The sequence below is a fragment of the Physeter macrocephalus genome, chromosome 12 (genome assembly GCF_002837175.3).
Source record: "Physeter macrocephalus isolate SW-GA chromosome 12, ASM283717v5, whole genome shotgun sequence".
NCBI lineage: Eukaryota > Metazoa > Chordata > Mammalia > Artiodactyla > Physeteridae > Physeter > Physeter macrocephalus.
In genome coordinates, this window is record NC_041225.1 from 14,563,595 (window position 1) to 14,586,351 (window position 22,757).

General features: G+C 47.0%; 1 protein-coding gene across 1 annotated transcript in view; it reads right to left on the reverse strand.

The window, feature by feature from the left end:
- The window catches only part of ACOXL (acyl-CoA oxidase like), a 241,988-nt gene that overhangs the window by 115,244 nt on the left and 103,987 nt on the right, over positions 1-22,757 (reverse strand).

Here is a 22,757-nt window from a genome sequence, read left to right on the forward strand (position 1 = left end):
AGGTCCATCCACCTCACTACAAATAACTCAGTTTCATTTCTTCTTATGGCTGCATAATATTCCATTGTATATATGTGCCACGTCTTCTTTACCCATTCATGTATCGATGGACACTTAGGTCGCTTCCATGTCCTCTATTGTAAATAGAGCTGCAATGAACATTTTGGTACATGACTCTTTTTGAATTATGGTTTTCTCAGGGTATATGCCCAGTAGTGGGATTGCGGGGTCGTATGGTAGTTCTATTTGTAGTTTTTTAAGGAACCTCCATTCTGTTCTCCATAGTGGCTGTATCAATTTACATTATTCCCACCAGCAGTGCAAGAGGGTTCCCTTTTCTCCACACCCTCTCCAGCATTTATTGTTTCTAGAGTTTTTGATGATGGCCAATCTGACCGGTGTGAGATGATATCTCATTGTCGTTTTGATTTGCATTTCTCTAATGATTAATGATGTTGAGCATTCTTTCATGTGTTTGTTGGCGATCTGTATATCTTCTTTGGAGAAATGTCTATTTAGTTCTTCTGCCCATTTTTGGATTGGGTTGTTTGTTTTTTTGTTATTGAGCTGCATGAGTTGCTTATAAATTTTGGATCTTGATCCTTTGTCATTTGCTTCATTTGCAAATATTTTCTCCCATTCAGAGGGTTGTCTTTTTGTCTTGTTTATGGTTTCCTTTGCTGTGCAAAAGCTTTTAAGTTTCATTAGGTCCCATTTGTTTATTTTTGTTTTTATTTCCATTTCTCTAGGAGATGGGTCAAAAAGGATCTTGCTGTGATTTATGTCATAGAGTGTTCTGCCTATGTTTTCCTTTAAGAGTTTGATAGATATGTCTGGCCTTACATTTATGTCTTTAATCCATTTTGAGTTTATTTTTGTGTGTGGTGTTAGGGAGTGTTCTAATTTCATACTTTTACATGTAGCTGTCCAGTTTTCCCAGCACCACTTATTGAAGAGGCTGTCTTTTCTCCACTGTATGTTCTTGCCTCCTTTATCAAAAATAAGGTGACCATATGTGCGTGGGTTTATCTCTGGGCTTTCTATCCTGTTCCATTGATCTATATTTCTGTTTTTGTGCCAGTACCATACTGTCTTGATTACTGTAGATTTGTAGCCTTTTATCTTAACCCAATATTATATCGTGAGCATCCTTCCATGTTATTAAAAACTCTGCCTAAGCATTACTTTCATGCCCATATAATATTCCAGTATAGGAATGCAACATAATTCAGTTAACCTGCTCCCCTCATTATGTTGTTTCCAGTTTTGTAAATCCTGAATAATGGAGAGAAACCTTTTTGTGGCATGAACTGATTTCTGCATCTTGGATTATTTTATGAGGATTGATTTTCAAGGTTCTTGTTACATGTTTACATTTCAGATTCTCTGGAGGGATTAGAACATATGAAAGATTTGCAACCTCAAATGCCAACTGGGGTTAGTCACGGAAATGAGTACAGTTAGCTGGATGGAAGAAGAAAAAGAAAGAAAAAAGCTAGTGAGCGTGAGTCCCCTGAGGATGGCCGCTGCTACAAGGCTCCAGCTGGTGGCTGCCATGTGGGATAGGGGCCAGGCTGCTGCTGGGCTGCCCAGTTTTCCAAAGAAGCTGAACATCCAGAATTTCTACTGATGCGTCAGTATTGGCAAGAGAGGTCTCCCTGCCCTCCCAGTCTGGCCAGCAGCCAGCCACAGCACCTCCACAGGGGCCAACTGTTTCCTGGGAGCCTGGGGGGTTCCACTCGGCCCTGAGCAAGCAGCACCTCGTTTCCATCAGGTGCTGGAGTCAATGCCAAGGGGTGAGTCATGACAGCCACACATAGGGTTCTGTAGTTTGCACTCATTTTTAAAACTTTGTCCTTCCTTCTTTCTGGGTGTCCCCCTGCATCTGGGGAAAACCTTAGCTCCAGCCTCAAAGTCTCAGCCAGAGCTGGGAAAGCAGCTGTTTCAAAGGCCCGTTTCAGAAGCAGAACCAAGGAGGCTCCCTCTTTGCCCTCCTTCTCTATATCATTCTGGCCCTCCCATCTCCAGAAACCAGGCGGAAGTCCTGTCCCAATGAGAAACCCCAGGGTTCCAGGGCAGAGCCTGCTTTTCCAGCAGAGCAAGTGGCCGAGCCCTTCAGGTCTGCTGAGGCCAGCCTGGAAAGCCCAGGAGGGACGCGTGTGTCCCCGAGCAGGTGTATGTGACACCCAAGGGCTCTCCGGCCTCTGAGGCCTCGCCATCCTCAATGGGCCACATCGCAGCTCTGCCAGCAATCCCGGACGTGCCTCCAGAACAGAGAGAGAAGAAAACGATTCTGAGAACCCAAATCCCCTTTCACAAAGCCCGGGGAGGTGGCTTTTATGCCTCTGCCATCTGTCATCACAAAATTCACAACAGCTCCTGAGTCTCAGGACACGGCCATTCCTGCAGGGGTCACCCGGAGCAGCTGAGACGCCCTGACAGCCAAACAATGTGCAGCAAGGTGGAGACCGGTGAGAAAATCCTGCTAAACAAACACCGAGGGGTCAACGGCTCACAGAGCAAGATCCACTTAAACCCACTAATTGGAAATAATTCCAAGTGTTTCAGGCATTACGTAGTGACAATAAGGTGCAAACACGGGATTAGTGACCTCCAAAAGACAGAGAGCTTTTGTTCCGTCTTTGTCAGAGCAGAAGTTCCCCCTGTTTTGAAATTCCTATCAACTACCCTGTGCGAATTTCAACGTTTACAATTTAATAACGTAACCAGGGTTAGATTTTGAGTTTCCCCCGTTCCAGGTCAAGTAGCAGAATGTATGCAAGGAAGGGGGAAGGAGGGACAGGGAATCAATAAAGCGTCGAAAGTAACCAAAGAGGCGTTTCATCCTGGTCTTTCCCGGAGGTCAGCTAAGCAAATGGACACCTTAAATTGCTGTCCCAACGGGAAAAAGCCACACGCATTTTTCAGAGGTTTGGGTTTTGGTGGTGGTTGTTTTTAAGTCCGTCTTGCCAATCTGTATTTGCCAAGGACCTTATTAGTCCTAGACTAAGGTTTCTTGGTTTTGTTTGTTTGTTGTCTTAATACGCTATAGAATTTCACTGAGCTTTATAAGCAACCAAAAAGAAAGCAAAAGGTTTCTGAAAATGCCTTACGAGCCTGGAACCTGGTTTGGTTTTGGAGGCATGAACATTTTGCAAAACTTGATACTGAAACAAACCCATTTCCAAAACAAAACACAACACCTTGTTACCTCTAGAAACCCTTTTAGAATTTACTGTCGACTTTGGTTCAATAGAGCTATTCTCATTTCCAGAATCACTCCCACCTGGGAGAATAGGGGAACCTGTGGGTAAAGCGGGACATTTTAATCAACCAGCTCTATATGTTGTCCCCAAGATGCAGATAAGCCCGGCTGCCACTTCCTAGGCACTCTATGCCAGGCTCTCTGAGAAGTGCTTGCTGTGCACAGAATCACCCAGCTATGGAGTGGAGGAGCCAGACTCGAACCCAAGTCTGTCTGTCTGTCTGTCTGTCTCTCCAAAGCTCCTGGTCTCTACAATGCAGAGCTGTGTGGAGCTCTAGCCAGAGAGGAAGGCTCTTAGGTACCCCCAGCATTCTACCTTCTGCACTAAGATCCATGATCTTGAGTTAAGTACACACCATGAACCAGCTGGGGACAGCAGGCCATGTCTAAGCCCAGGCCAGGCTCAGAGTGGCCGCTCTGAAAGGGCCTGAGTGACCAAGGTGATGGAAGACACCCCAGCCTCCTACCACAGCGGAGGTGATGAGGGACCTGCCCAAGGTCTTCACACAGGATTACAAAATGGCTCTCCAGGTGACAATCTCACACATACGCACACAAGTGGAAAGCTTGCTGTAGTGGATAAAAGAGCAGGTGTAAAACCAGGGATGCAAAATCACACCTAGGAAGCAGGAAGAGGAAAGTGGGCTGGGGGCTATGCAGGTTGCGTGAACTGAGTTGAGGTTATTGGAACGTCCTTGCGGCTGAAGAAAGGTTTCCCAAGGATTCCAGAAGCTGCCTCCTCTCTTCCGTCTTTGCTGAGATGGAGGGTGCCTGGGGAGACCTAGTGTGGTCCCAGGGTCAGGTGCATCCCTCAGATGCAAACGCCTTGGCCTGTGTTCCCCTTGGGTGCCAAGCACGTGGCGAGCATACACTCCCCAGCAAATAAGAGATCGGTCCAGCCATCCAACCCTCCTGTTTGCAGAGCACCCTGAACTGAGACTCCACAAGTTGGAAAGGCAATCAGGTTTCACCTTTGGCCAAGCGCTTGGCCACGGGACACATCAGAGGTCAGTGGCAGCTGCATTTCCAGCTCCGGGGCGCCCAGTGGTTTTCCCCCCTCTCCTTCCCCCAGGTGCACTCCTGCCAGAGGCCACCCCAGTGAGTCTCCCTTTCACAGCGTCCTGATGAATAGATTGTCTGTGTTTTCTTTTGCCTTCTTTTTAATGGCCTGCACCATGCTCCAGCAGCCCAGCTGTGCGTGTCAAATAAAATGTATCGGGGTCAGATGGATTCTCACATACCACCAAAATGCACAGCATGCCAAGCAAAGGGCACCCAACCACAACATGCACATTCTAGAAAGCTCCGCTAAGAAGACTGTAACTGCTCCAAGAGCCATCCGGGCTACCAACATACTGAGCCAAATGGCATCATCTCATGTCATTAGTCCATTCTCTTTCTTTCTTTTTTCTTTTTTTCTTTTAGATTTTTCAAATATAGTTATGCAAAAGACTTCTGTCTTTTAAACTCGCTGTGCAAACACTAACATTTTACTAAGCCCAGGTAGATAAAATCAGCTCAGGATGAGTATACCCTGAGCGTGGAGCTATAACTGATTCAGCTTTGCAATTTGACCTTTAATTGTCCTGCAGAAATGAGAAGCAGATTTAGAGAAATGGTGAATTGCTTTTTATGTTATATACAAAAGTACCACCCCGCATAAAGCATGTGAGCTCTCGTCAAAAGAGCCAAGGTTTGCAAACCAAAGGAAAATCAGAAGGCAGGCTTCCTGTTTCACACACACGGAGGAAGAGGGGGCTTTTAAACCTGTCATAGAACAGGTGGGCTCAAGAAATGCAGAAAAGGGTACATGGAAATAGATACTGCCACGGTGATATTTGAAAGAAAAAAAAAAAAAACGCATGTCTTTTGTTCCATAACTAAATGAAATAAGCTAAAGTCATAGGTGAAGTACATGTGTCCACAGCCCAGCTCAGAGTCGACTTGTCACATCTGACTTTCTGTTCTGGTTAAAAACATCTCTTTCTTTAGACTGCTGGTGAATACGCCCTCACAGCTGAGGACAGACGTGGCTCGCAACGCCTAGGGAAACAAACGCCAAACAGCAGACCGCTACCACGGGCTCCCGCACCTGCAGGTGACATCACCCGACTCTATCTCACCCCAGAAATCTATTAACATGAAGAAACAGGTGTCATCAGACCAAAACCCACTCTTAGAAAGCATTCACCTCATCCGCCGGAGAGTGGAAATGACAAATGAGATGCTGAACTTCCACTCACCTTCCATGTCTGACTGAGGGGGGGCAGGGAGGACCCCTCCCCCCAACCACCCCCATCCTCCCAGGACACCTGTTCCCTAACATCCCAAGGACTCCAGATGCAGCCAGAACAAAAGCTTGGGAGAAAACACTGATCCCTGGATACTGCATGTTCCTTTGTTTCAGGGAATTTAGTCTTTCCTCTTTAGCAAAATGTAGTTAATCCTGGGTCAGTCTTCACTAATCTCTTTGTCCCTGAAACAGCTTTTCTCCTTGGCTGAGTGACCAGGCATATAGAATGCATTCAATATATAGACAGAGCACATAAAAAATGATATACCTGGGATTCCTCTTAAAACACTCCAGCAGGAGAGGAAGGGCAGGAGAGAGATGAACTAAAATTGTCAAAATGTTGATAACTGTAGAAACCAGATGAGTAATTGAGAATCCCCTATTGCTACACCCCTTGTGTTTGAAATATGCCATAATAAAAATGGTTTAAGTAGTAACATTCCCAGTTGTTGGTCCAACTCCTCTTCTCTCCCTCCTCAGTAATAGAATCCCAATTCTGTTCATGTAATCCACCCTCCTCCATGGAGCCACTATGCTTCACTAAACCAATTATCCTTTTCAGTGATGGCCTTAGGAATGGACAGATGGTTTATCTGGCTAATGAGAGATGAGGGGAAGTTTCTTGAAGGATCTCTGGGGGTAAAATGTTTCCATGCTGCTACAAAGTGACAATATAGACATTCTTCTGCAAAATTCTGTTGTATGTGCATGTGACCGCAAGAACCTCAGCAGCCATTCTGTGACCATGAGGGAGTCGGCCAAAGACAAAACCAATATGCTGAGGGTTGCAGAGAGGGAAGATCAAAGCAACACTGGTCCCTGAGGATGTCACCAAGCTACTGAAATAACCACACTGAAACTGCCTGACGTCAGGAATCATTAAGTGAGAAAACAACCCACTTACCACTTAAAACACTTCAGCCAGGGTTTCCTGTTACTCATAGCTAAAGGCATCCTGCTTGATACAAAATAACTGTTCAGTGAAACAAGGCAAGAATGCATGAAAATGACTCTGATGCACAGAGAGAATTATCAGATAGTCTTAGCAACATCATTTGAGTCTTAGCAAAGTCAGCACAGTTGCTATTCTAAGCAAGAGTTGAGATTTACATTGTATATCCCCTTAGCACACAGGGTCTTCTTATTTCACAGCACATTCCGTCCTCCAAATCCGCAGGCTCCACACTGGGGATTCAACCAACCACAGATCAAAAATATTTGAAAAAGTAATTCCAGAAAGTTCCAAAAAGCAAAACTTGAATTTGGTGCACACTGGGAGATATTTATATAGCATTTACATTGTATACAGGAGATGTGCATAGGTTATATGCAAATACTGTTTTTACATAGAGGACTTGAGCATCCTTGGATTTTAGTATCCCAAGGGGGACCTGGAACTAATCCTCTGCGGATACAGAGGGATGACTATAGTTTATATCTTTGACAATCAATCATGTGTATCTTGTACCTTCTCCTACAAAGTTGCTCTTTGACTTGTTTGGAGCATCTTCTCAAGTGGTATTTGTATTTACAGCTATGCCCAGGTTAATGGGGCTCCTAATATACTGAAAAGAGCCTGGTCTTTATTAAGTGGCTGTGTGGCCTTGGACAAATTCCCCAACCTCTCTGAGCATTAACATCCTTCACTATGAAACTGAATCAGTAATACTCATCTCAGGGGCTAAGAGACTTAAATGGGGAAGTCTGCAGCGTCTAAAGCACAGCACGCTGCCATTTCATCCACATCAAGACTGTTTTTAGCCATAATTCAAAAAGAGTCATGTACCACAATGTTCACTGCAGCACTATTTACAATAGCCAGGGCATGGAAGCAACCTAAGTGTCCATCGACACATGAATGGATAAAGAAGATGTGGCACATATATACAATGGAATATTACTCAGCCATAAAAAGAAACGAAATTGAGTTATCTGTAGTGAGGTGGATGGACCTAGAGTCTGTCATACAAAGTGAAGTAAGTCAGAAAGAGGAAAACAAATACCGTATGCTAACACATATATATGGAATCTAAAAAAAAAAATAAATGGTTCTGAAGAACCTAGGGGCAGGACAGGAATAAAGACACAGACTCTGTAGAGAATGGACTTGAGGACACAGGGAGGGGGAAGGGTAAGCCGGGACGAGGTGAGAGAGTGGCATGGACATATAGACACTACCCAAATGTCAAATAGATAGCTAGTGGGAAGCAGCCGCATAGCACAGGGAGATCAGCTCGGTGCTTTGTGACCACCTAGCGGGCTGGGATAGGGAGGGTGGGAGGGAGACGCAAGAGGGAGGGGATATGGGGATATATGTATATGTTGTATATGTATAGTTGATTCACTTTGTTATACAGCAGAAACTAACACACCACTGTAAAGCAATTATACTCCAATAAAGATGTTAAAAAAAAAAAAACTGTTTTTAAGGTCAAGGTTAACTGTTGGCAACTGCGAGAATCACTGCTTTTTTCTTTTTCCCTTGCTTTCAGGTATACAAAGAAAAGTAACAAGTATAAAAGAAGAAACAACAGAATTTCCCTTTTTATGAGCAGACTTGTCTCTAACACCTAACTGTTTCTTTTTGTTTCCCGGCCTACTTTAATCACAGAAGACACGTGATTAAAAAGAAGATCCTAAAAGGTTTCAGTTCAGCCCAAACAGGCCCCTTGAGGTCAGTCAACTATCTCAACTGGGAGAGAGTTTCTTGGAGCACAGGTTGGTGGCTCCCCCCAGCCCCCAACTCCTGGCCCCAAGTCCTGCATCAGTGTGAGAGATGGGGGGGCAGGGTGTGCAGGGAGGGGGACCGGCTGAGCAGAGCAGTGGTCTTTGAACTCTTAACCCTGCACCAGACAGACAGGGGCCAGTGCTCCCTCCCTTTCTCAAGGGATGAAATGAAAACTCAGAAAATGAAAACTCTCCTGGGGTTGAGCGGGCTTTCCAGACCCCTGGCTCATGGACAGCCCTCAACAGCTTCCGTCATATCAACACACCACCTGAAGTCTCCTTAACATACTTCCACAAATCGACTCAGTTTTCACTTAAGTAGATTTATTCTAAGAGGAAATCTTCCATCAGCATGGCCTGCCCTTCCAGCCCAAACGTCGTCACGTAACTGCTCTCCCACTGGACGGTAGCGCCTGCCAGTGGCCAGCAAACAAATCCCCCTCCCTGGGGGCTGGGGCTGGATCAAGGCTGTGAGCCACGTGCATCATGCCCGGGAGCCCCCAGAGGCTTTGGGAAACACATCTGTTGGAGTCCGGGGCTTGAGTTGGAATCCCCAGGACCACATGGTGTAGAACCATCCCAGGCTGCCTCCTTCATGAGGATGCAGTGAGCCTCTGCCTGGACCATCCCTACACGACAGGAGGGAGTCTGGAAGTTGTATCAGCAACACTAATCATACCCTCCACCTGCCTCTGCCTGCTAATCTCTTCTTTCTCCCCCAGAAGTTGCCTCCAGCCCACCTTATGGAGCCTGGCATGGCCCACTGCCCACACACACCCGCACCCGCTCCCTGCCCCCCACCCCCCACACACACACTCAATACCTCAAACACTTCCTTTTTCACCCTAATGGTACGGTATTTGCACCAGACTCACCAGAGGCAGATACGGTGTGCTTTTACCTTATTTAGTCATGCTAGATACTCAGTATTTATTTACTGGTTGAATGAACAAACAAATGAATCTACATCCAACTGGATTTTTTTAATGTTCTGGAATTTATTTCTTTTTCTTTTTCAGATTTTAAAAAGGAGGGAAGGTTGGAGAGAGGGATATTGGAAATAGGACAGTCGGGGTAAAATAATCAATTATCTTCCAGCTACCTGTCACACCCCGTGGATTATTAACAGGGCACGACACTCCCGTGTATCTCCGATGAAAACCACACTGGGAATGGCAAAGGGCCGGCTCCGAGGGCAACAGTGAGTCTATCTGTTGATGTGTGCTTCTACAGTGTTGCATAGACAACCATAAATGGATTCGAGGTGGTCTACCATTTAGGATGGGGCTACCGTTCCCTCCCACCCATGAGTACGATTCATTGGAAAGCTGATTTAATTTCTACTTGTAAACAAAATAGCAAAGAGATAAAACAGAGCAAAAAGACTTTCAGGGAATATTAGACAGTATTTTGTCAACCCAAAAGCCAACATAGCATGTGAGCCTCTTAATAACAGATTTGATTCAGTCTCCACTACTAAGCACGTGATGCCTGCCAGCCCTGAAGATGGAAAGAAGAATAAATACCGCGCCGACCTCGAGAAGCTCTTGGTCTAGGGCAGGATTTCTCCATCTTGGAACTATTCGCATTTGGGGCCGGATGGTTCTTTGTGGTGAGAGGCTGTCCCGTGGGATGTCTGCAGCATCCCTTGCCACAGATGCCAGAAGTACCCCATTCCTTTATTGGGACAACCAAAAATATCACCATTTGTCCCTGGGGGGCAAAATCACCCCAGTTTAAAACCACTGATCTTGGGGTGTAAATAAATAACCGAAAGATGTGCCTCAAAGCACGAGGGCAGCACCGATGGTAACCCGACTTGCTCTCTGGAGCAGGGATGCTGCGGACATCGGGGGACAGCTACACATGGGGACACAAAGCTCCTTCTGTGCCTGTGAGCACTCGCTCTCCACCTCCACCCACCATGCGCTCCAAGGAGATGGAGATTGTCTTGTGGAAGAGACGAGAGGCTGTGACCAGCAGTCACGTCTACCTTATAAAAGACCGCAGAGGGTAGACTTACATATTCACTTCTCTGCATGGCACTTGACGCTCTACCAACCTAAGCAGGAAGTGTAATCTAAGCGATAAGACACCTCAGGAAAACAAAAAAGAGCTGCCTCGGCCCAATTCCTCTTGCGATGGGCCGACAGAGGATGGCACGCGTGCTGCCCCCTTCAGGAGGAACTCCAGGTCCCCCACAGGCCCGTTCCTCTGTGTAATTTAGAGTCTGCAGGAGGTTCTTGATGTCTAGGCAGTCTGAGCCACAGAAGAGGCCAAAACGTCATTCATAAGCAACAACTACCTATAAACAAGGCACCTTGCTGACTAAAAGGAGATAAACCTAGAACTTTCTGTGGCTAGCATAACTGTCTCAGGATTACCTCTTGCCAATTGAACTGTACATTAAAACTTGAGAAACACCCTTCAGGAGGAGGGCACGTAGAACCTACAGCCCAGCTTGCAGGTCGAGCCACAGAGAAGCCTTCGGTGGTGCAGGCCCCCCAACGCATCAGCCTGAACCCCCCGGGTCCTCTCTCACTTAAGGGAAACACTAGCAGGGCCTTGGCAAACTCTCCTCCCATAAAATGGGTGATGCACGCTCACTGTCACGTGATCTGCTGGACCAGGGTGATGTGGCACCTGTCAAGGGAATGCACAGAGGACCCTGCACCTCCCCTCATCCAGCGGGACTGTCATAAGCTCTGGCCTGCACAGTGGCCCCGAGATGGCAGAAAGGCTGTTCTTCTAAGCACGACGAGGAGCCTGCCGATGGTCTTCGTGCAGGCTCGTTTCTCTGTGCAGAGGGCACCCCGTTCACTGGGTGCCCGGTGCCCTGCCCCCTGCCCGGCGCAATCAACCGAGTGGGAGTCGGGGTGACACCTGCCACACTCGCCTGGGTGGCCAGGGCGGAACACAGAGCTGCTTTCTCACTACTTTCTCACTGGTGAGAGCCAGAAACAGCTGCAACCCCTTCCCCGGGTCTCCAGAGAGAGGCCAGCCGACCGATGAGTTTTCCAGATGGATGAGATGAGCAGTGCCTCCAGGAACGTGACCTCAGGCACCTGCACCGGGGCCTCCGCTCTCCCCACGGAGGGGGGCCAGACCAGCCCAGCCCGGCTTCCTACAGGCTCAGGGGACCCCAGACTGGAGAACAGGTGCTGGCAGCCCCTCCAGCACTCCCCGCCCTGGCAGCAGCCTTGTGGGTGAAGAATAAGGTCAAATCCAATTGCCTCCTGCTGAACCAATCCACGGAAAGGGCCTCACTCTACCCAGCACCTTTCGGTCCAAAAAGTCCACGGGTGACAACAGTCCTGACCACACCTGTGGACCGGCTTCAAGATATCAGCCAGTTAAACTGTGCGAGGTTACAGGTGTCGACTGTCTTCACTGAAGATGACTGAGTGAGCAAAACTAGGGAACTGGACACGCAAAACACAGCCTGATTCCATATGCAGAAGCCCTGAGACCGCCTCCCAAAGCACCTGGACACAGGACTGTCCACGTGGCCTCAGACTCGGTGGTCTCAGTGCAGAGGGGCCCGGGCTCTCCCCGACCTTAGCTCTCTTTAGGTCATGTTTCCTGAGGAATAACTCAATTACAGTGAAATGCACCCCTCCTAAGTGTTACAGTTCTACCAAAATTTAGAATATGTCTACCATGCGCCCCAAAAATCCCTCAAGCCGCTTTCTCAACCCACCCCCAACCCTGGCGACCACGGACCTGTTTTCTTCCCTATGGTTCTCCCTTTTCCAGGATGTCATACAAATGGAATCATACAGTATGTGCTTCTGAGTCTGGCTTCTTTCACTCAGCATGATGCCTTTTTACTGCTGAGTATATTTCATTGTGCAGATGTGCCAGTGAAATGTGGGATGTGGAAGTCTGTTTATCCAACTTCCCAGGTGAAGGACAGTAAAGATTATTTTCCTTTTGGGGCTATCGTGAACAGAGCTGCTGTGGACATTTGCATACAAGTCTTGGTGTGGGTGAATGTTTTCATTTCTCTTGGGTCAGTACACTCTGGGAGTGGAGTCACTGGGTGGGGTACAGTAAGGTAGTGGTTAAAATTACAAGAAACGGACTTCCCTGGTGGCACAGTGGTTAAGAATCCGCCTGCCAGTGCAGGGGACATGGGTTCGAGCCCTGGTCCGGGAAGATCCCACATGGTGGGGAGCAACTAAGCCCGTGCGCCACAACTACTGAGCCTGCGCTCTAGAACCCATGAGCCACAAATACTGAGCCCGCGTGCTACAACTACTGAAGCCCGCGCGCCTAGAGCCCATGCCCCGCAACAAGAGAAGCCACCGCCATGAGAAGCCCGCGCACCACAACGAAGAGTAGACCCCGCTGCCGCAACTAGAGAAAGCCCACGCGCAGCAACTAAGACCCAACACAGCCATACACACATACATAGATACATACATAAATAAATAAAATTACAAGAAACGACTTAAGTGTTTTCCAAAGTGGCCGCACCATTTTGCCTTCCCACCAGCAAGGGGTGAGAGCTCCGGTTACTCCATGTCCTCATCAGCACCTTCCTATCAACAGTGTTTTTGAGTTTTGTGTTTTATTGCTGTGTTTTATTGGGGTTTTTTTTAAGCCACTCTGATCTGTGTGTAATGGCATCTCATTGTGGTCTTAATTTGCATTTCCTTAACGACTAATGATGTTGAACATCTCTTCATGGGCTGATGGGCCATCTATAGCTCTTCTTTGGTGGAGTATCAGTTCAAGAATTTTTGCTCATTTATTCAATTGCTTTCCTGTCAAAGGGTTTTGAGAGTTCTACACATATTCTGGATGCAAGTCCTTTATCAGATAAGTGTTTTGAAAATATTTTCTTCTGGTTTGTTTTTTGTCTTTTAGTTTCTTAGCAGTGGTTTTTCAAAGAGCAGATGTTTTTAACTTTGATAAAATCCATTTTACCAACTTTTACAGTTTATGCTTTTTGTGTCTGAAGCAATCTTTGCCTGGCCCAAGGTCAGAAAGATTTTCTGCAATGTTTTATTCTATAAAGTTTTCGGGGTTTTTTTGCTTTTACTTTAGGCCCATGACCCATTTTTGTTCATTGTTACACATGTTGTAAGGGATGGGTTGAGGCTGGGGTTTGATTATCCTTTCTCTAATGGGTTTCCTTGGCACTTTTGTTGAAAACCAATTGATCATTTACGTGTGGGTCTCCTCGTAGAAGCTATTCTGTTCCACTGACCTGAATATCTGTCTTTCACCAATACCACGCTATCTTGATTACTGTTGTTTTAGAGTATACGTTCTAAAGTCAGGAGGTGTAAGTCTTCCAACTCTGCTCCTTTTCAAAACTGCTTTGGCTATTCTAGCTCTTTTGCCTTTATATATAAATTTTTGAATTATCTTGTCATTTTTTGAATTAGCTTATCATTATACAAAACATTTCTGTTTCTACATTTTCATTTGATTTGTATGGAATCTCTAGATCAACTTGAGTTGGGTGCCTTATCTTTTTGAAAGTGAAAGAGTGGTTACCTTTCAGAGATATTATAAAAGGAAGACCAAACAGTTCCTCCCAGACCCACCCATGCAGAATGGCTTTGCCAAATGGCCTTGGCTCGAAGGGCTGAGTTGTGGAGTTCACATGTTCTGATGTGGAGGGGCATGTGTTGGGGGGAATAAGAAGGCAGTCTGCCTCTCCAACCTGCTACCTGAGACAGAAAGGAAAAGACACAAAAAGGAAAAGACCTGGATATTAGCCCTGAGACCTACAACAGAAAGGAATACGGTTCCTGGACAAATTGTTGAAAAGGAGGTGACATCTAAGGGGCCACTGGAGGGTGAGTAGGAGTACACTAATGCAGAAGAGAGGAGGAAAGTTAATTCTTCCAAGGAAAATGCCAGAGCAAGGGGTAAAGGAGGCAGGAAGCTCAGGGCTGCGAAATGGGAGGAGACAGAGGTTGGGGATGAGGTCTGGAAGCCCATGCTAAGGGTCAGAATGCTGTTCTGTATGTATGGAAGCCCATGGAAACTCCTGAGTGGGAGGGGCATGATCAGATCTGTGTTTGAGAAAGATCCCCGTGGTGGCAGGCAAAAGATCTCCCTAGAGGCCATCTTGTGGAGGTGGCAACAGGTATGTGATGAGCAGGTCTGACTGGGGAAATGGCCAGGATCCTGGACGAGAAGGTCCCTAGAAAACAAAGCCACCGACCTGATACCAGACAAGAGATCAAAAGGGGATGGAGAATCAAAAAATGGGCAGAAGACCTAAACAGACATTTCTCCAAGAATACACACAGAGGGCCAATAGGCACCTGAAAAGATGCTCAGCATTGCTGATTAGTAGAGAAATGCAAATCAAAACTACAATAAGGTATCATCACCTCACACCAGTCAGAATGGCCATCAACGAAAAGTCTACAAATAATAAATGCTGGAGAGGGTGTGGAGAAAAGGGAACCCTCCTGCACTGTTGGTGGGAATGTAAACTGGTGCAGCCACTATGGAAAGCAGTGTGGAGGTTCCTCAAAAAACTAAAAATAGAACTACCATATGATCCAGCAATCCCACTACTGGGCATATACCCAGAAAAGACAAAAATCTCTAATTTGAAAAGATACATGCACCCCAGTGTTCATAGCAGCACTATTTACAATAAGCCAGACATGGAAGCAACCTACATGTCCACTGACAGATGAATGGATAAAGAAGATGTGGTGTGTATACTCAATGGAATATTACTTTATCATAAAAAAGAATGAAATAATGCCATTTGCACCAACATGGATGGATCTAAACATTATCATACCAAATGAAGTAAATCAGACAGAGAAGGACAAATATCATATGATATCACTTATATGTGGAATCCAAAACACCGATACAAATGAACTTATTTACAAAACAGAAACAGACTCGCAGACATACAAAACAAATTTATGGTTACCAAAGGGCAAAGGGGTGGGGGAGGGCAAAGGAGGTAGGAGTTTGGGATTAGCAGATACAAAATACTATATATAAAAATAGATAAACAACAAGGAGCTACTGTATACCACAGGGAACTATATTCAATGTCTCGGAATAACCTATAATGGAAAAGAATCTGAAAAGGAATATATATATATATTCCGGCGTACAGTCACTTTGCTGTACACAAGAAACTAACACAACATTGTAAATCAACCATACTTCAATTTTTAAACAGGGGTGGCGGAGGGGATGGAGAGGCACATCCATGTACCCCTTAGTCCCCTGGGCCCTGAAAAGCATCTACCACTCACCAGGTACATCCACAGCCCCATGCCGAGCTCTGCTGTACAACTTCGGCCCCCAAGGTCCACACTAAGAGGATCTAACTCAGACACCCAGTGAACATTCATATTCTGCTCTTCAGAGGGCAAACTTGTGCATTAAGGTTATCTACAAAACACAACCTTCCAAAAGATGGCTTTACTTTTAAGATTATACCGTTGGGGTTGAATAAATTTCCTGGCAACCCTGCGTATAAATCTGGTTGGAGCCTCACTGTGAAGTCTGAAAAACAGACAGATGGAACAGCCGGCCAGAGTACCCCAGTGACAAAAACAACTACTCCCTGGAAGGGGAAAGAAGGCCAGAATGGCATCTTTGTTTATTTCTACAGACTTCGGAGAACAACAGTCTCCACCAGCTGTCTCCACAAGATCAAACCAGCTCCAAATGGGAGTCGCTAGGTGTTCGAAATCAATGTCCAATAGGTCTGATGGCCCTGTTTCTTGTCTTTTCCTCCCTTTGTATCTTAAGATGACAATTTCATTTGCTCATTGAGGCAGCCTGTCCATTCAATAAATATTCTGCTTCATCTAGGAACTTCAAACTCTGCTTCTAATCTAAACCAGAACACAAAAGTACACGACCCCTTCACTTCCTGCTGGGCCCTCTTGGGCTCGCTCAGAAACCAGTACCTGAAGGCAGTCTCAGAATGACCTAAAATCAGGGGGGCTGCCTTTTCGGTGTAAGGCCACACCCACCTTAGTCCAGCTCCGCGCTGATCAAGCTGTCAACTCGCCCACTTCCCTGGACTGCTCACATGCAAGCTCCCCCGTTCTCCCTTCCCCTTGCCAACCCTCAGAGGACCTCAAAACCTTTTAGGGGATTGGTACCTGTAGCTCCAATATTAGGTTTAGAGCACAGGCCTGAATAGGGTACTGATTCTATCCACGAAACGGACAGACAGAAATCAGTTGTGAGAATGATTTACCTTCAGCCTTCATCTAAAAAAGTCAAAACTCTGTGGCTTTCCATTTAACTATAACAAGCCAAATGGAAACTTCCCTTCCTTCCTCATTTACTTTTTTAAACTGAAGTGTAGTTGATTTACAATGTCGTGTTAGTTTCTGGTGCACAGCAAAGTGATTCGTGTGTGTGTGTGTGTGTGTGTGTGTGCGCGCCTGTGTATATACATATTCGTCTTCATGTTCTTCTCCATTATGGTTTATCACAGGATATTGAATATAGCTCCCCGTGCTATATAGTAGGACCGTGTTGTTTATCTGTTTTATATATAGTAGTTTGTATCTGCTAACCCCAAACTCCTAATTTAGTCCTCCTGCACCCCCTTTTCCCTTTGGTAACCACAAGTCTGTTATCTATGTCTGTGAGTCTGTTTCTGTTTTGTAAATAAGTTCATCTGTGTCATATTTTAGATTCCACACACAAGTGAAATATCATATGGTATTTGCCTTTCTCTGTCTGACTGACTTCACTTAGTACAATCGTCTCTAGGTCCATCCGTCCTTCCTCATTTATTAGGAAAGGACAACTGACAAAAACAAAAAACAGAGCAAAATAATTCGTCAGGGGCCACTTTGCTGCTCTCACACCTTGCTTTCATGAGCCTTTCTTCGAAATATGGTCGTAAGTGCCACGAGCAAAACTTCCCCGCTGGTGTTACCTGCGAGCTCTCCCACCGTATCGGAGAATGAGAGCCGGAGCTGAGCCGATCCCTCCTGAGCCCGGTTCATCCTGGCCCAGGGGCTCCCACCAGGAGAGAGCAGGCTTCCTCGGGCTGCTGCCCTGTGACAGGCAGGAAGAACATCTAAACTCTCTCTCAATCTTGTAGAAAAAGAAAAAACAAAACACCCACACGGTGGGGAACAATTTCCCCGCTGGGCGGGTAGTGGGGCCCCTGGAGCTGTTACCTGCAAAGGGCACTTCTGGGGGTTACCCAGCTGTCACCACCATGTGGATTCCACCCGAAAACCTCAAGCCAAACAGTGGGGAATGAACATCAAGAGACAATTTTCCGCTCTGAAAAATGACTTGACTTTACAAAAATAAATTAAAATGCCACGACAATAAATGAAATGTGTGCAGATCTTGCTGTCAAACACATGGTCTATCACGGTAGATGCTCTTCCTTGCCTGGTACATCTATACGTTTGGAATATGACTACGTCATTCTCCACTTCCTGGCCCCTCAGCCCCCTATCCTACACCACGTCACACACACACACACACACACACACACAGGCACACACGCACTCCTGTATCACACGCATAGGTCTGGAGTAACGGGTGTAGCAGGATTTAGAGGCTGAACAGTCATGTCTGGGGCAGGAGTGGGGAGGGCTGGGGTGTGCGTGTGTTAGTGAGGAGCTGGGGGTAGGGGTCGGGGCGGGGACTGGTCCTAACTCTGAGCACTGTTCACTGTAGTTCATTGTAAGAAGGGAAATTTGATGGCTGAGGCACCAACGCAGATGCACAAAAACAAAACCGGGCATCCTTCGAGCCGTAAGCTCCTTTCTTGCCACATAAGAGCCCCTCTTGCTCCAGGAAGCTCTGCCCCACGTGTCTGTAGCAGTCTGAGAGGTGCCTGCTAGCAGCGTTATCGGATTTTATAGGCTCCTTCCCCTCCTCCCACTCTCATGTCCTTTAAGGCCACCGAGTCGGTCCCTCTTCATAGGTGAGCCCATCCTCCCAATACCGGCCTCTTGGAACCACATTTGCCTCTTCGCTCCCCTTCATCTCACGCTCACCTACTGAAGGAGTCTGCTGGGGTTTCTCCACCACCTTGCTTGGCCCCAGCCCTGCTGTTGTAATTCTGGAAACAGACCTGGTGATTAGAACCAAAAGTCCCGAACTGTGTTTACAAAAACATCCCTATCCACACAAGAAAGACCCAGGAAAACCTCAATCCCGTCATCTGGGCTCTGGGCAAATGTGACAAGGGAATTGGAAACCATTTCTCAATAGCAACCGTGAGCTTTTGAAGTGACCAAGAAGTATACAGACACAGATACAACCCCATTTAAAAAGTAATCAACAGGGGGGGCTTCCCTGGTGGCGCGGTGGTTGTGCGTCCGCCTGCCGATGCAGGGGAACCGGGTTCGCGCCCCGGTCTGGGAGGATCCCACGTGCCGCGGAGCGGCTGGGCCCGTGAGCCATGGCCGCTGGGCCTGCGCGTCCGGAGCCTGTGCTCCGCAGCGGGAGAGGCCACGGCAGAGGGAGGCCCGCATACCACACACACAAAAAAGTAATCAACAGGAAAATAGTACAGCAGCTCCTCAAAAGTCTACAAATAAAATTACCATGTGATCCACCAATTCCACCCAAAAGAACTGAAGGCAAAGTTTCAAAGAGATATTTGTACGCCCATGTTCACAGCAGCATTATTAACAATAACCAAAAGACAGAAACAACCCAAATGTCCATTGACAGGTGAATGGATAAAGAAAAAGTTATGTATGGAATGGAACAGTATACAGCCTTTAAAAAGGAAAGGAATTCTGACTCATGCTACATGAATGAACCCTGAGGACATTCTGCTAAGTGAAATAAGCCAGCCACAGAAGGACAAATACCATATGATTCCACTTCTATGAGGTTCCTCGAGTCGTCAAATTCAGAGACAAGAAAGTAGAATGGTGGTTGCCGGCGGCTTGGGACGGTGGTGTCAGTGTTCAGCGGGTGCAGACTTTCAGTCTGGGAGGATGAAAAAGTTCTGGAGATGGATGGTGATGATGTTTGCACAACAATGTGAATGTGCTTAATGCCACGGAGCTGCACACTCCCTAATCCTTTTTAAGGGTTAAAATGGTAAATTTTATTTTTTAGATCATTTTTAATCTAAAAAAAATGACACAAATGAACTCATTTACAAAACAGAAATAGACTCACAAACATAGAAAACAAATTTATGGTTACCAAAAGGAGGGAGTGGGGACATGAATTAGGAGTTTGGGATTAACATAGACACACTACAGTATATAAAATAAGAAAAGAAGGTCCTACTGTATAGCACAGGGAACTATACTCAATATCTTGTAATAACCTATAGTGGAAAAGAACCTGAAAATAAATATATATGTGTACGTATCGATATAACTGAGTCAATTTGCTGTACACTTGAAACTAACACAACATTGTAAATTAAGTATATGCCAACAAATAAATAAATAAATAATATGGTAAATTTTTGTTAGGTATAATTTACCCCAAAAAAAAAGTAATCGACAAAAGGATGGAAGTTTCAATTAATCTAAATAAGCTAGTAGGATTTTTAAAGAGGGGACACAACCAGAAACCCACCCCCTTCATCCTCCTCCTCCTTTGTGAGGACAGAGGTGTGTGACAGGGCCAGGCAGCAGGAGGGACAGAAGAGCCACCACCAGGCAACACGGTGACCTGCAGGTGTCTGAGAGGAAAGGCCGATTCCTCCTGTGCCCGCTGACCCCGGAGACAGGACAAAGGCCATGCGGCAAGGGGCAGGTGGTGTGGCCCTGACCTGCAAATGTCTCCTCAGTGACACTGTATCAAGTGTCACCCATTCCCGCAGACTGGAGGATTCTTCCTCACCACACTTGATAGCTGCTGTTGTGCTTCCTGGAATTTTTAAGTCAGAATCCCCTCTGTTTCAGAAATAATTTTTGCAAAACACAACCTCTGGGGACTTCCCTGGTGGTCCAGTGGTTAAGACTTCACCTTCCAATGCAGGGGGTGCGGGTTTGATCCCTGGTCGGTGAGCTAAGGTCCCACATGCCTCGGGGCCAAAAAACCAAAAACATAAAAGAGAAGCAATATTGCAACAAAGTCAATAAAGACTTTAACAAATGGTCCACATCAAAAAAAAAAAAATCTTAAAAAAAAAAAAATCAAAAAAAACACCACCTCTGATAAGACCTCCGTTATTTTAAGATGCTGGTCCCTGGACAGGTCAAAACGCTCCTCACAACCTCTCCCCACCTTGGCTTGCGTCAATCGGATGTGGAAACTGGACATTTACACTTTGTTCGAGGCCCAGCCAAGCCAAAAAAAAAAGAAAAAAGTCTCCGGGTCATCCCTGAGTTACAGCAATCACTTTCTAATCATTCTCTCCGCTCCTAAAGACTTCAGGCTCCTGGCAGAGGCACATGGATGCTGTGAGCAGCCTCTTGTGAATACGGGCTTTGCTGGGCCACCGCTCACTAGCGGGGTCCCAGCCCCTGAGGCATATGGTAAAGGCACTTGGAACTGGCAAAGGAAGCTCAGTAGATACCTTCGCTTTCCTCCTCCTCCACCTCACTACTTCCCTTTGCAACTTATTTAGATTTGTCTTCGCTTTTTGCTGCATTTATGCAAATATCCATGACTCCCTGCTCTGAACCTGACAGCCCAGAGCTAAGACAGGAGACAGGACAGCCTGGAGGCAAACGTCCCCGGAAACACAGCCCAGGGGCAGAGCTCCCTTTGCCAGGACGTCCCCCATGAGAGCACAGCAGTGGCCTGGCCAGGAGGAGTGCGGGGTTAGGTTCCTTGGATGGAGCCTGGCCCCAGAAGGCAGATGCTCCCGTAAACAGACAACTGCTAGCCTTTCTGCTTGCCTGCTATCCAGCCTGGGCAGGGCCTTTGTTCTGAGGAGTGGGTTCTAAGTTTAGGGTTGTGACTGAACTCCTAGGGCTACAGAAGGAAGGCTGAGGCAGCCAGGATCCACCCCACCCCTCCCCAGCCTCCCCATACGCTGCCTCTCCTCCAAATACATGTCAAATAGTCATTGAAAGGTTATGTTCTCAGGGACCTGTATTCTCAGCCTGCCCAGGCATCTCCCTGAGCCAACTGGACCTGCGTCCCACTCTCACACTTTAGTGGCATGAGGATGGTTTAAGGGCCGCTGCCTCTAAGAAGCCTCCTTTGATTGACCTCCTCCTATGAGAACTGCATCTGTCCCGTCTTCTTCACACATACCCCTTGTGTACCCCCAACTACTGAGTGCCTTGTAGCAAGGACAGTCTTAAATTTCTTTTCACAAGTGCTCTAAATAAATACTCCAACATTCTGCTGGGCTCTATGACAGAGTGCATTTCCAAATATGGCCAAACAAAGCTCTACCACCTCTCATGTTCTTGTTACAATGTGACCGACACTCCTTCGGCTGATGGGGGTGGGGGGGGGTCTCTACTTCCTCCCTCTGAACACAAGTGGGGGCTTGCAACTGTGCCAACCAATAGAACAAGGTGGAAGTGATGCTCTGTGAGGGTGGGCCACAGAACGGAGACAGCTTCCACATGGTTCTCTCTTTCCAGGACACTCACTCAGAGAAAGCCAACCACCATGCTGTGAGGAAGCTCAAAACAGCCCACGTCGGGCTTCCCTGGTGGCGCAGTGGCTGAGAATCCGCCTGCCGATGCAGGGGACGTGGGTTCGTGCCCCGGTCCGGGAGGATCCCACATGCCGCGGAGCGGCTGGGACCGTGAGCCATGGCCGCTGAGCCTGCGCGTCCGGAGCCTGCGCTCCGCAACGGGAGAGGCCACAACGAGAGGCCCGCATACCGGAAAAAAACAAACAAACAAAAAAAAACAGCCCACGTGGAGAGGAACAGAGGCTGCCCCCCCAGCCACGAGCCAGCCTCACCCACCGGACACAAGAGCAAGTGAGCCTTCAGATGACTCGCTCCCCAGCCCTTGAGTCCCCCAGCACAGGCTCCAGACCCTGTGAGGCAGAGACAAGCCATCTTCACTGCCCTTTCCAGACCCCTGACCCACACACTGCCCGAGCATGATAAACGGTCGTCCAGTGACAGCAGGCAGATAGGAAGGGGCAGAATCCATAAATGTGGCCACAGGATGAGCAGCTCCAAAGCTCTGCCCTCTCTGAAATCGACGTTCGTTTACCACCCGAACATCCTTCTTCCCTTCATCACAGCGGAGCTCCTGTCCTTAGCTCCCGTAGGGCCATGGCTCAGGGTGCCTACCTTTCCACTCAGCCTCGTAAACCTCTATCTACCAGCCACATTTCCCCAGTGAGGCGGCTGCTCTGGGGAAAGAGGAACCAAGGGGAATGTTGTTTACAACCCAGGCCAAGTGCTTTCTTCCATGGAGCACCCACCACCTGCACGGGGATGCCATAGGGAAGAACAAATCTGACCCCATACGGAATCTGTTTCTTTTACTTTAACCTTTGTATTCTATTGCTCTTGCTACAAGTTAATCACTAAAAGAATGTTGCCTATAGCCTGGAATATACAGGGTAGCCCATTCTCAAGGC